This window comes from Mytilus galloprovincialis, chromosome 11 (genome assembly GCF_965363235.1).
Source record: "Mytilus galloprovincialis chromosome 11, xbMytGall1.hap1.1, whole genome shotgun sequence".
NCBI lineage: Eukaryota > Metazoa > Mollusca > Bivalvia > Mytilida > Mytilidae > Mytilus > Mytilus galloprovincialis.
In genome coordinates this window covers 85,496,100-85,511,384 of record NC_134848.1, presented here as the reverse complement: position 1 = coordinate 85,511,384, position 15,285 = coordinate 85,496,100, and the positions used below count along the sequence as shown (strand labels likewise).

At 30.7% G+C, this 15,285-nt stretch overlaps 1 long non-coding RNA gene across 1 annotated transcript; it reads left to right on the top strand.

Annotated features, from left to right (window-relative positions):
- Positions 1-593: 593 nt before the first annotated feature.
- On the top strand, positions 594-6,266 carry LOC143052953 (uncharacterized). The gene is made up of 3 exons (XR_012971306.1): positions 594-668; positions 3,013-3,433; positions 5,904-6,266. It is a non-coding gene; the product is annotated as an uncharacterized LOC143052953 (long non-coding RNA).
- Positions 6,267-15,285: the final 9,019 nt, after the last annotated feature.

Genomic DNA, 15,285 nt, shown 5'->3' with positions numbered 1-15,285 from the left:
ATTCCCAATTACTACTATTTGTCAATTATGTGTGAAAAATTTCAATTTCATGGGTTTTAATCCCCCAGGATATAAACATGATAAATGAAGAGATATGAAAATGTTATTCTCAGTATTGTCTCAGTTACTTACTTAAAGACAATAAAAATATAAAATTAGGGCAATATAATATTCCCCCAAAAAATGAACATTGAGAAGTTCTCACTCTGATATACATTTCAAAGATCAATAAAATCATATATATCTTTTATAAATTAGATGTGAGGACATGATGGGTAATTTATAAACTCTTTCCTTACTTAGAAAAAGCACCTGGTTTCCTTAAGAGCAGAAATGCAGAGCCTCTATATATTTACCATTCTCCTGGATACTGATTTGTGAACATGTAAAAATAATGCAGATAAATCACTCATGTACATGTAACCTCAACAACGAAAGCGACAAATGTATAATTTTATTTACTTTTTTCAATTTCTCATTGATGTGATGTAAATTTTCTGTTAGAAACTCACACAACTGTCTATCTAAATTAGTGTGACAGTTGCACAAGACTGTTTTATCTTAATTTTGCAGATTTTTTTTCTAGGTGTACATGTACAACTGTGCAAGTATTGAACATCAGCTTGAAATGCAATGTGACCTAAAAGACAGCATAATAATGGACAGATGTAAGTAATGTTAAAATAGTCAATGATATGGGAAATGTATGAAATTGTAAGAAAAGAGTTGACATACATCATATTTTACACCTGTCCCTCCGTCGGTCAGTTAGCTATAGATCAAAGTACAGCCTTCAACAATGAGCAAAGCTCATACTGCATAGTCATATATATTTATAAGCCCTGAAATTACAATTGTAAAACAATTCAGAACTAATGACCTTAATATTAATATACGAATAAAATAACTAAAAACAGATATATGCAACACAGCAACATACAACAACCACTGATTGTCCAGGTTGCTGACTTGGGACAAACACAGAAGATGGCAGGATTAAACATGTCAGTTGGATCCAAGCCCTCATAAAATCATGTATTTTAGATGTTCTCCTCAAGAAAATCTGATACATGTATATCAGAAATGTAATTAACATCAACCATTGTCAACACTTTTAAAAGTTGTATTTAACTGTATTTGATTTATGCTTATACAAAGAAGATATGGTATGATTGCCAATCAGACAACTCTCGACAAGAGACCAAATAACACGGAAATTAACAACTTAAGGTCACCGTACTGCCTTCAACAATGAGGAAAGCCCATACCACATTGTCAGCTATAAAAGGCCTCCAAATGACAAATGTAAAACAAGAAAACAAAAAACTAACTGCCTAATTTATGTACAAAAAATGAACAAAAACAAATATATGTAACACATCAACAAATGACAACCACTGCATTAAAGGCTCCTGACTTGGAACAGGCACACACATTACATTGTACCTTAATATTTTAATTCACATATTGGTATAAAATCTATTATGTTTTTGTACGACCCAAACTTTTTGGGATTGTATAATGGTATGATGTCGTGGTCGTCATTGTCCGAAGACACATTGTTTCCGGATAATAACTTAAGTTTAAGTGATTAGATCTTTATTAAATTTTCTCAGAAGGTTCAAAGTACCACAAAAGGAAGGTTGGGATCAATTTTGTGGATGATGGTCCCAACTGTTTAGGGATTAGGGGCCCAAAACAAGCATTTTTCTAGTTCCAGGATAATAACTTAGTGTACAAGTATTTAAATTGCTCTGAAATTATACCTCAATTTTGAGACCACACGTAGAAGGTTATGATTCATTTGAGGGGTTATGGCGGGGCCAAAGTTTAGGAATTCAGGGCCAAAAGGGGCCAAAACAAGCATTTTTATAGAAGCTTCCCTTCTGTTAAGGGGTATGTTAAGGGGCATAAAGAGGGGAGGGGTTAACATTAGAACACTTATGGGATTTTATTTAAAAAAAAAATCAAATGACTTGAAAACTGTAAGTGATAAACCCATGCAGTCTTCAGAAATGATCACAGGACAATAAAACAAATCAAATGAAATATAGGGCGAGTCCCTGGGGGAACCCCCACCCCCTTCAATTTGAGAAAGTGCTATTATCTTGTAAACCGTCCAGACCCCCACCTCTAAACCATATATATTCCTGTATGGGACAATAAAACAAATCATATAAAATAAAAGGGAAGTCCCTGGGGGTCACCCCCAACCCCTCTTGTTTGAGAACTTGTAAATGATCAAAATCCCCACCCCTAAACCATATATATTCTTGCATGGGACAATAAAACAAATCAAATAAAAGAAATGGGAATTCCCTAGGGGTCATCACCACCCCCTCTTGTTTGAAAACTTGTAAACGGTCAAGATCCCCACCCCTAAACCATATATACTCTTGCAAGGGACAATTAAACAAATGAAATGAAATAAAAGGAATTTCTCTGGGGTTCACCCCCACCACTCTTGTTTGAAAACTTGTTAACCATCCAGAACCCCACCCCTAAACCTCATATATTCTCGTATGGGACAATTAAACAAATTAAATGAAATAAAAGGGAAGTCCTTCAGGTTTACCCCCACCCCCTCTTGTTTGAGAACTTGTAAACGGTTCAGATCCCTACCCCTAAACCATATTTATTCTTGAATGGGACAATTTAACAAATCAAACAAAATATAGGTAGAGTCTATGGGGTTACCCCACACCCTTTTGTTAGAATACTTGTAAACAGTAGAGATCCCCACCTCTAAACCTTATATATTCTTGTATGGGACAATAAAACAAATCTAATAAAATATGGGACCATGGAAATAGCTAATTATGGGAGCTTTGTTTTGGAGATTTCGTAACAGCATCCTGTTACAATTACTTCTTGTTTATTACATATTTTAGTGTATTAAAGTAATTATACTGCTTCGACATTTCAAAATTCTAAGAAAGCTCTATCTATTTAATGGATAAATAAATGAATAAATGAAACTAGTCAAGAACTCAACAGATAATTTTTTTTCAGGTTCTCTGATTGTAAGTACCTGTTGGCCATGTTGGCCACACACATGAATACTCTCATTGATCCTGCATTCAGCTAAATATCAGAAAAATTAAGAACAAAGGAAAATATGCTGAAACTGTACAGTCACTGGTCAGGATTATTTCAGAAGTGCAATTATAATACAATATATGTTACTGGTTAATTTCTATGATTTGTAAATTTAAACAACACACAGAGGCTTTGCATTATTGTTTTACAAGAAAGACACCAAAAGATGCAGTCAACATTTATCATTTTTATCAAAATACGCCCAGGACAAACCATGGGTACACTTAGCTTGAATGATGGTGCTTTCATACCAAAATTGCCTTGAAGTAAAAGAAATAAAGAACCAAAATTCATGTCAGCAATCAGGGGATAAGATGAAAGAATACAGAATAAGGTACTGTCATGTTCAGTCTTTATAAGAGTCCTGATGCTCTATATATACAAATATATATGCATTTTGTTATGCCCCGTCATAGCGATGGGGGTATTTATTTTATCCTTGTATGTTTGTACATAATATTAGATTTAAGAAGATGTGGTATGACTCCCAATGAGACAACTCTCTATCCAAGTCACAATTTGTATAAGAAAAACCATTATAAATAGGTCAAAGTACAGTCTTCAACACATGTACAGAGCCTTGGATCACACCCAACAGTAAGCTATTATTAATTTAAAGACCCAAAAAATTACTAGTGTGCAACCAGCTTTGAAACATTAAACCAAAGGTTTATTCTATATAAAAAAAGAGAAAAGAGAAACACTTAGGCCAAATAAAAATATATGTGTGGTTCCAGTTACATACTTTTAAAAAATAGGGTCGGTAGGTCGGCAAATTTTTTTATTTTATTTTTATTTTTTAATGTCAAAATCCGGAAAGAAATCATGTGTATACGGAAATTGTTTCCGGTAATATACACGCCCCAACCGGAAGTCCACCATTTTTACATGTGTTTGGTTGTAAAATAAACAGTCATGATACGTTTTTAGTTAATTTTGTTGCATTCTGTTATGAATTGTTGCATTTTAGTCATAACAGATACTTGTGATGGAAATTCAGATGCCAAAAATCTATGAATTTAATTATTTTAATTCACAATCCTCAAATTTGATCGTTTGAAAATTTATTTTTCAGAAATGAAAAAAAAAAGTTCTAGGGTCGGGGGGTTTTAACTATTGTCGGTCGGGTTACTGGAACCACACATATATTTTTATTTGGCCTTATAGTGCATGATTTTCTCACTTTGTTGAAGACCCATTGGTGGACTTTGGTTGTTGTCTGCACTTTGGTCGGGTTGTTGACATATTCCTCGTATTTCCATTCTCAATTTTATTAAGAAGTTATTGAACTTTATTCTTTGAAAATGTGATGGAGGTATCATGTGCACATGGCGAATCTGTTTATTTGTTTTAGTTCACTATAAACTTAAGTTTGCTTAACCAAATGTACTGAAACTTATACACAATGCTTATAACCACAAAACTCAGATCAAGTACTCATTTGGGTACTGTGTGTCACTTTTACCATTCTTAATTTATGACCCCTTAAAATGTTATATGCAAGCAGGGGCATAATCTGTGTCCCATGGACCCATTCACAATTTATTTATTCACAGAATTTTGAAAGGAATAAATAATCCATGATGTTCATATAGATAAACATATTGTTTCAAGAATTTTTATCTGTTTATTACAGATGAAACGAAACTGCATAGATGCAGTTTTGACCTATATCATTTATATTTATATAAAAATAATGATGATTGCCAATGAGACAACTATCCACCAAAGTTTGAATAAAGTGGATATAAGCAGTTTTAGGTAACTGTACACCCTTATGAATGATAAAAACCTGTACTGTACATATAGTCCGCTGTAAAAGGTCCCGACAAGAAAAAATATGAACAAAAACATTTGAGAAAACTAAAGGCCTAATTTATATAATTTACAACAAAACAAGTAGCGAAAATCAAATGTATAACATAAGTAAACCAACGACTTATGGAATTACTGGCTCCTGACTTGGGACAGGCACACAAAGAATGTGGCAGGTTAAACACATTTTTGGTTGTTCAAACCTCCCCTAACCTGGGACAGTGGTGTTACAGCACAACATAAGAACAAACTATAAAAATCAGTTGAAAAGGTTTCATCATATTTGTATAGGTCAACTGTCTTGAGATGATCAACAAATACAAGTGATTGTAGAATTAAATAACCAAAAACACACAAACATCTACTGTCAACACCAAATTCCCCAAAACAAAAGCTTTAAGGGGGATCGCAGGCATAAAACAATTTTTATTTTTAAACATAGAATTTTGCTATTTTTTTCTAGAAATAAACTTTATATATATCCTATACTTAAATAGAAAAAAAAAGTATAGGGTCACCGTTCATTAAAACTCACAATCTGCCTTCGAAAGAAGCATGATTTTTTTGCTAAGTACCTTTTACTGTAGAACTAAAACATGTAATAGAACAAAATGTAAGAGGAAAAAAATGTAATTTCAAAATATAAAGAACTAAATTACAGAAATTGCTTAAATTTTACAATAGTTGAGTTTTAGTACAGCTTATTTTGAGAAAAAATAATGAAAAATATAAGTCACCCATGAGTTGAAAAAGATGTTTCAATTTTAATGCCAAAAAATGGCATTTTTTCATCTAAGGGAGATAATTTAGAGCTTTTTCAGTGGTATAAACATTTCAAAAATCATTTGGGGCCAAAACAAATAGATTTTTTGGTTGATGTTTGTACCATATCATATATTAACCTCTCATAGTATAAGAAATAAAATTTGTAATGAAATAGAATGTTTTTGTTATATTTTATTAAATGTTAATTTACTTTGTTCTTATAGGCAGGAGTGAAAGGAAGAGAAAACAAGGCATCAGTAAAGAAGCAGATCAATTTATATTGATATGTAATAATTCCAACTGAATATGTTACAAACATTGCACATGCTATGAAGATTTATTAATATGTATACTATGATTTGTAGTTATCTTTTATTGTATGCTTTTGTAATATTATAAAGTACTGCTACATGTATTTTTATATTTTGCTGTGGAGAATATCAAAGAAATTTAGAAAAATATAATTAAAGATAGTTTCTTCCATGTTTTCTGTGACAAAAAAAAAAATTGTGCAATTAGGAAAATGAAATGAGGCTACATTATTGAATATTTTTGAGTTTGAGGTTTTTTTTTCATTCCTATTTTAAAATTTCATTAGCATTCGTTTGATGTGTTTGGACTTTTGATTTTGCCTTTTGATTTTTGATTTTCCTTTTTGAATTTTCCTCGGAGTTCAGTATTTTTGTGTTTTTACTTTTGAATGAGTTGAAACTAGTTTTTATCATTTATTTTGTTTTCAAGATGTACAATAATACAGTAGGTAAAGGTTTTTTGTACAATAGTTTACTATGATGTTATGGTCACTCAAATAAACTTGAAACTTTGTACTTTCAAGTGTTCATTATGAAGTCAGTATTTTTTAAACAATTACAAATAAGTTACTGAACATGGAAATCTGATTGTGGAAGAAGGGTACAATGTGTTATGGACGCATATCTCAATTGCCCTCCTCACCAGCCTCTCACTAATGGAATTTTGACTTTGAAAATGTCCTTACTTTACACTGAAATATTTGTGATAACGGGGTTAGTTCAGTTTTAGAACCAGGGGTATTTTATATGCAGTTAAATAAGCTTTTAGACAATACATGTGCTTGGGGATTTTAATAATCCTGAACCTTAAATCATAGTTTTATAACTTGCAATCTTTTGCAGTTTACATGTTAAAGTTTATACTTAGGCCAGTTTAAAATCAACCTCTTATAAATAGGATTTAGAGGAAGCCTAAGACCCCCTTTTTGTGGGACAAATTGGCCTGATATTATATTTAGAAAATTACTGAAGCATGACAAAAGGGATGCAATAGAGAGCAACCTTAATATTTCTAAGAAAAGTAATGAAAAATGTGGTCATAAACAAATACATATTTTTTTTAGATAGAAACATTTTTTTTATGAATCAAAACTTTTATGAATCAAAATTTTTATGAATCAAAATTTAAATTTTTTTTATGTAAAAACTTTTTTTAGATGTACAGATGGGTGCAGTCCTAACCTTGACACTAGTTAACTTAAAGCAGTCCTTATGACTGCTCTATAGGTTAACTTGGGAACAATTTAGCAGACCTATAAGTTAACTTTATCCCTAGCAGACCAGACCTCATGTCTACTTTTTTAGGACTGCTGCAGACCAGACCCGAGGACAAGTTTGATAGAGCAGACTTGTTCACAGGACAGGTCAGCTAGACCAGACCAGACCTGTGGACAGGTCAGCTTGACCAGACCAGACCTGTGGACATGTCTGCTTGACCAGACCAGACCTATGGACAGGTCTTCTTGACCAGACCAGACCTGTGGACAGGTCTGCTTTACCGGACCAGACCAGACCTGTGAACAGGTCTGCTAGACCGGACCAGACCAGACCTATGGACAGGTCTGCTTGACCAGACCAGACCTGTTGACTGCTTTTTAATCGTTCCTCATGCATTCGAATATATATTTTTCCACGTTGATACATACATGTATCTATAATGATTACAATTTGTAACCCATTAAATTGTATCTCAAAAGTACATTTAGCATGACGATGTTCAGATTAAAATTAATTTTTTAATTTGATTTGTTTCAAACTTATGATATCGTGGATTATTTTTATTTGAAAATACCGGTCTCATAACATATTTTACGAATCCCTTTGTTCAAAGACAAATACTGATTATTATTCAATAAACTCAATAAGAATTTTAACTGCATGCATTATGATCTATTACTGCTCAGCTTCGTGGGGAGGGGGCAATCCGCCTACACCTTGCTTAGAAACACAAAAGCACTGCCCGTTTTCTATTTTGTTTACAGTTTATATAAGTTTCAATAATTTTCATATTGAAAATAAGTTTCAATAACTTGTGTCGGTCATCCTTTGGTATTGGCTTCACGGAAAGTCGAGTTAATTTGAATTTCACTTATTATTGAATTTAGACTTTTCATATTATCCAATTATCATGACAATTTTCGTAATGTTTTTTTTTCTATTTTAATATGTTAGTATTTTGCATGTTTTAAACGTGCAAACCATTTTAGTGTCTATAAACTACAGATCTAGTGCTATATCTGTGTCATTGTAATTTATTGTATCTGTAAAATTCATGACTTTTATCTTGAATAAATATATAATATTTATATTTATATTTTCACCGCCAACATGACCCGTGTTTTAGCGACTCTCGCTATAAACATTGACGTTATTAAAGTAGTTTCTTTCCCGTTCCTTATAAATGCTCACTAACACTCGAAACTTGTTACCGAGCTTGTTAGGTATGTGTTGGATGTGTTTATGTGGTATGTCGGTCATGATGGTCATGTGTGTATTAATCACAAAACACGGGTAAAGATAACTATTATGAAACTAACGGTAAAGAATGTTCGCTTGTAATGTTTTGGAATGTTTGTCAGATTTTCGGATCCTCTAGTTTTATCGACTTGAATGCCTTAAAACATTTTACCCATTCATTGACCCACATTTTTCTTTTTATAAATCATTTAGTAATACATGTATACTAGTCAACAAAAGAAACGATACAAGACTTTTTTTCAAATTAAAGATAAAGTTTTCCGTTCATTGGACCAATATTAAAGGAAGTAATACTAAATCATTATGGAAATATAAATCCGTTTAAAAAAAATTTTTTTTTTTGCTTTTGTGACGTTTTTTCGCGATTTTTTTTTTTTTTACAAAATTTACATAAAACGACAATTTTAAAAACAGAAGTTCGAACTTATGATGCCAACCTCTCAGTTAAAGGTAAAGACAGTGTTTGCCATCAATTTGTTTTTAAAAATCATACAGTTTCTTCGTTTATTAGTTAAGCAAAGTTCGACCCCACGAGAAATCGTTAAAATGTATACATTATCAACTGATTTACCATAGACAGTATGTGTAAAGTGATATTCAAAAAGCGGTAACAATCTTAAAACTAATCCGAAAGGTTCCAAATTTACTGTGTATTGTTTTCATATCTAAAGCATTGATTTGAGACGAAAATAAAAAAATTTTTTTTTGCAATTTTTGAGATTTCAAAAAAACCTTTTTTTCCCAAAAATTTAAAAAAACAATATTTCAACCCATCAGTTACAACATGAACATAACTTGATTAGCATATTGAATATTTTTAAACAAATTTGAAATTTTATTTAGTACTTAGAAAATTATGTGTCGATATTTTAATCAACTTTCCGCAAAACTAATTTACACCCGATGATCGTTTACACGGAATTTAGATACTTTCCGAAAAGTTTTGATTTTTATTATCAAATGTGCATACATTGCAAATGAAAGTTTTTTAAAATAGTGTATATTATTTTGTTTTATATATAACACTTTTTGATAAATTTTATGTCAAAGTCGTGTATCGTTTCTTTTGTTGACTAGTATATATAGTGAAAAGCCATCTGTAAAAGTCTTATAAAATTCTAATTATTTCTTAATAGTTTTTGAGAACTTAAACTGTTAAACTTGACAATGAAACAAGAAATCGTTCAAGGAATATGTGGGGGTGGCTAGTCCCAAAATTCAGAGCTCCCTTAGTTATTTAAATAAATTAAAATCCAGAAATTTGAAAAAAAAAATCTTGAAATCTCGAAAGGAGCAATCCCGAAATCCCGAGCTTATAAACACCCGGAGGCACGATAAGGGTCCTATCTGTATTTCGAAAACAAGCACATTAATCTACATATATATTTCTTTTTTCCTTTTTTGATTCCTTTATTAATCACCTATCAGTATATACTAGTACTTTAAAAAAGTAATTATTTTGAAACTGAGACCTCATAGGCGGATCCAGGGGGGGGGGGGAGCCTGTGGGGCCCGGGGCCCACCCTTTCATGGGGAAAATTTGGTTGATTATATAGGGAATCATTGAAGAATGACTGGAGCAGCCCCCCCCCCCCCTTTTAGGTCAGTCAGCGTGCCCCCCTTAGGAAAAGTTCGGGATCTGCCCCTGGACCTTAAAGGGGACAACCTCTTACTCATGTTAATTGTGATTATTTTTTTGGGCCGGGTTGAAATGTTCTGTGAGGGTGGCAGGACTTTTTTCTGGACGTGAGGATGGGGGATTTTAAAGCTCAAGATCACTGGATTGATCCTTTCGGGATATGGGAACTCTTTCTTTTTTTGGGATGTCAGGATTTAACAAGAAATTCTGGATAGATAATTCTTCTATTAAATAGACAATTTTCTAAAGGTAATATAAATATATGAGTTCAACTGTTACAGTTCACTGATCAACAATGATCAATATTTAACTGAATATTATTATCAACAATTCTAATTATTTTCTGTGAACATGGTGAATTCATAGTTGAAAAAAGTCAACAAATGATAGAATGAACAACTGTATTTATAATCATTATACTAGAGTACTCAACATGAGATGACCACAAGTTCTTGTGGATAGTCCCAAGGACTTGTCTCAGAAACAAAAATATACATCTTTATACCTGAAAGTGAAGTTAATCGTTCTGATGTAAAAAAAAATTCCAAGACAAGTTCTTGCTTGATAAATAAAGAAAGTGAATTCACCACTACCATAATAACTTATACCAGTATATATTGTAGTGATACACATCTGTATGCTCTGCTTGATATTAAATATTGTATATTTAACAGTTACCATGGTTACATGTATATAATTTTGTCCATTTGTATATCTTCTATTCTACTAATTAATAGTGCAGTGCAAGTGCATGGTGGATACTCTTCTGCAATAATTAGATTTTTCTTATGGATTGGATTAGAGTAAGCATTGATATTTTCATGCTAAAGGAGAGAGCAAGAACCGATAACTCTACATGTATACATCAGTATATATTCTTCACCTTCTTTATAGGAGATTGCAATGGTTCTTGACATATATTCTTCCACATGTGTTAACACAATTTGTCTGTACGTGTGCATAACAATTAATTATTTTTTGCTTCCATATATATATATATTTAAAATCAGTCAGCTAATGAACAACCATTCCAAATACATATATTCTCAAGACTCATGGTTTATACTCAAATGTTTTGACTTCTAATTAGTTGATTAGTTTTCTCTGTAAACATATAAATATTTGCAATTCTTCACCTTTTAATGGTAACTTGCTTTACTAGCTTGTACTTCAATGTATATTAGCTAGTGTGTACATTGACCTGCAATTGGTCTTAACATGCTAAACATGCTAAATGGATAGTTGACTCATAAACACAGTTATAACATCTCATTATGTGCATATAGACTTCATGGACTGCATGGAATTTATTGGTATTTTTTTTACAATGTTGAACATGTTGAAAGTGCTGCAGTTTTTTTAGTCTATACTTCAATACGTTGGTCCGACACAGTATTGTTTTAATTCAAAGAAGGGAGCAACCATTTTTCTTTCAGTTGTAATCTCTGTCCTGCCCCTTTATTTTCTCACCCTTTTTAGACCTGCATTTTTTTTATATTAGCTTATCCAGACTTTTTGTACATAAATAGTCGTCATGCCTTTTTTTGCTCAAGACTACTGTCTGTGTTTTTTTTTAAATTTCATCCTAGCCCCAAAAAACAAATCATCCCTATTAATAGTAGTATGATTAGAATGTGGGACAGAAAGTCACATCCAAAAAGTCATGGAAAAAAGTCACAAATTCATTTTTTCTGACTCTTTTCTTTGAATAAGAAAAAACGTTTATGTTTACTAGACATGTATTTTTCTTGAACTATTGTATTATATAAACCAACTTTGTAAAAAAAAAAAAACATAAAAAAAATATCAAAAATTATTACATAATTGTTAAAAAACAAAATGTCAAAGTGGCTAATGTACTCAAATGGCTTGGTGCCAAAAAAATCCTTTGCATGATTAAAATTAAATATTATCTTTATTTTTCATGTATAATGACACATTTCCTAACTTTAATACGAATATATATGATTAAAAAGTAAATATTTAAGGATATTTCTATTATATATTAAAACAATTGTCAACAAATTATTTGTGACTTTTTGTCCTGTGACTTTCTGTCCGTTTACCTATAATTATTACAATAAATATTGAAAGGGACTTTGAGATTAATGAAAGGCTTCTTTGTGACAGTCCTTCCCCATTTTGTAGACCTGTTGACTGGAATGATCAAGTTTATATTATATTCGAATTTTCATGTGCATTCCAACAAATTCTTGTAGATTAATTTACTAATATATTCAGACTTTTTGACCTAGGGATGTTTTAAACTTTTTTCTGTTCACCCTTTACTGTAATACAGTGAATTTTGTTCATTATCACACAATCTATAAGGTTAAAGTACTGAATACAGGTGGGGGTTTTTTCAGAAAAAATTATTGTTTATTAACATTTCTTGAAAATATGGAAGAATTATATTGATAATATTATCATGATTATATAAACTTCCATGAATTGAATAAAGAAAATGTTCTCTTAACTTGTAAAAAAAAATGGGATTTTATTTATTTACTGATATATTTTAGATTTTTTTTTGTTTGATTTATTGATTGACAAATTATTTCAGAGTTGAATATTTTGATGCATTTCACCTGTTGGCTTAGGGTTGCATTTACCTGAGAAATTTGATTGATCAATGCCAAAATGTGAAAAAGGTGTGATAATCCCCTATGCATGTATTAACTTTTGAAGCCATTTACCTATAAACATCCTGTAAACTGTGTAATGTCAAAGTTGACAATTACCAGATCTATGTATTTTTGAGTTTAAATTAAATGTTTGGTACAACAATCTTCATTTGAATGCTTACTGACCAACACAACACTTCATTTGAACAACAATATATTTTGCCAGTTGCAATGTCATTCAAGTCTAGAAAAGCTACTAGTAAGTATTTTTCTAATAACTTTTTTTATTGCAGATAGTTTAAGCATTATATATATATATAAAAAAATATTATTCCCTAGACATGCTTATATTTAATGTTTTATAAGATAAATTGACCATTTTTCAAATATTAATGCAAATACTCTTTATAATAGATTGTATATGAGTATGTGAACTGCTTACATCAGTGACATATAATACATACTGTATTATATGTCTCTGCTTACATATCTCCTTAAAGATAATTTTCATATTTTGCAGTTTTATTCTGTTTTGATTTTTAACTTATAAACAATATTATCAACTAAATATTTTTCAAGCAAACTAAATTTCAAGTTCGATGATTTTCCTTCATTCCTGATATTAAAGATATATACCTCTGTCATGTCTGTAGAGCCAACAATATATAAAATTTTACTTTTTTTTCAACCTGATTTTGGGGGTTTTGACTGTCAGAAAGACTCCAGAAGAAAATATTAAATGGCGGTGCATTTCTTTTTTAACCAATTTATCATCATTTTTATAATTACATTTCACCTAAAAATCTATGAGGTATTAGAGATGACATCAAAAATTAAAGAAGAATACAAAAAATAATTAAAATACTTTGGGTAGGGGTGGGGTCCAGTCAAAATTGCTGCAAGTTTTGTTAAATTGACATCAATTTTTTATACACATCCTTATTGGTCAATCGATTTTCTCAAAATTAATTTAACAGAGGGGGAGGGGGGAGGAGTAAAAAAACAATACAGATTAAGCTTATTTAACCTACATAGAACTTTTGATGTTGTCCCTTAATATTAGAAAATTTTATATAATTGTGTTGCTTTTTGGTGACGAATTGAATTTTGATTTTTCTGAGAGCTTGTGTATGCATCTTTTTTTATAATATCTTAATCAAATTGTAATGTGATATATAATTTGAAATAAGTTATAGTAAGTTAAAACATGATAATGTCCTGTATCAAACAAATTGATTTGCATAAAAGTGGATCTTGAACTTAAAATTTAACTTTTATTCCAGGGGCTATAATCTTTTAAATTAACAAAATCTTACTGTTTGTATCCAAAACAACTTCATTTAATAACTTTTTAATTAGCTTGAGTTGATTCAAAACAACATTTTGTGTTGTAAAATCTTAAAGATTTTGTTTTTCAGGATTTTTCCCAAATATGTTTAAGAAATCAAAATGCATTATTTCTGCTTGTAGATTTTATTTCGGGATTTTTCCCGAAATGGGTAACAAAAATCTATGTAAAAAGTGTGTGCCTGATATTAGATTTATATTTTCGGGATTTTTCCCGAAATGTGAAAAGAAATTATTAGTCGTTAGGTCTAGCATATACACTTGATTTTTCGGGATAAATCCCGAAATATTTGAAGACATCTGTGTACATATTTTGTAGTTAGTTAATTTTTGTCGGGATATTTCCCGAAATGTGTTTCAGATATTTTTGTTGAAACGCTCTGCCAACATTTATGTTATAAATAATAATGTTGAAAATGATTTCGGGATATTTCCAGAAAAAATAGTTGTCACATACAGCTTCACTACAAATATTTTGATGTAAATTTTATCAGTTTTAAGAATAAAAAAATGGAATATTGTAACAAATGTGTGTTTCTTTATGAAATTTGCATTCAATTTATGGTTAACATTGAAAAAGATTAGAAAAAGGAATAAAATGGATTTTACTCTTTTAAAATAGAGTCTGTTTTCTGCTGTTTTCTTGTCATTAATTAGCAAAACATATATATGGCACTATTATTGCGATAACGAAATCAATTCTAGCATTGTCTAGATTTACAAGAGAATAGTTCTGTGATAGTATAACATGTTTACAGTGAATAACAAAGACATGTACAGTAAGTTAAGCATGTAAGAAAGAACTATGAATACTTAGTATTTATTCAATTTGATTTTTCCACGCAATTTTGCAAAGCTACATACACTCTGATGGAAGTTCTTATCATACCTTTTCTTTTTATCAATTTTAATCCTATTTTAAAAAAATGCGAATATTCAAAAGTTAGAATCATTTCAAATATAAATATTCAGAAATCTAAAAATGCTATGAAAATGAATGATGCTAATGGGTCATTACATTAGTTAGTCCTCTTCATAAATTAAGTACTGATACAAATTATAGGTGAAACAGGTAAGAAGATTAAAAAAAAACATAATTATTATAAATTAAGTGCTAATGGGTCATTACATTAGTTAGTCCTCTTCATAAATTAAGTACTGATACAAATTATAGGTGAAACAGGTAAGAAGATTAAAAAAAAACATA